The sequence below is a fragment of the Arachis ipaensis genome, chromosome B06, assembly GCF_000816755.2.
Source record: "Arachis ipaensis cultivar K30076 chromosome B06, Araip1.1, whole genome shotgun sequence".
NCBI lineage: Eukaryota > Viridiplantae > Streptophyta > Magnoliopsida > Fabales > Fabaceae > Arachis > Arachis ipaensis.
Window position 1 is genome coordinate 130,634,782 of NC_029790.2, and position 402 is coordinate 130,635,183.

At 17.4% G+C, this 402-nt stretch overlaps 1 protein-coding gene across 1 annotated transcript in view; it reads left to right on the forward strand.

The window, feature by feature from the left end:
* The window catches only part of LOC107647642, a 4,709-nt gene that overhangs the window by 2,451 nt on the left and 1,856 nt on the right, over window positions 1-402 (forward strand). The gene's annotated exons all lie outside the window — the stretch shown is intronic.

Below are 402 nucleotides of genomic sequence, written 5' to 3' on the forward strand. Positions count from 1 at the left end.
AAAAAGGACAGACTTATTTTTTTTTTTTATTGAAAATCTTGATATGATGTTTGTTATTGGATAATTTATAAGATGTTTAATGAACAAAAATATATTTAACTGATTTGACTAAAAAAATATTTGAACATTAAATTTGATTAAAAAAAGTTTTGGAGATCAATTTAAAAAAAGGATGATCTTTTAAGAACGAACATTAACTCATATTTTTATAACAACAGCATAATTGATTTTTGTATATAAATACAAAAAAAAATATTTTTTGTGTTCATGTAGTATATATCTAAATGATTATGTTATTAATTTACTTGAATTACTTGTTTTATTGAATCACATTCATTAGTGAATAGTAATTTAGATTTTTTTAAGCATAAACTATTATTTTTATTTATAAAAATTCTTAAT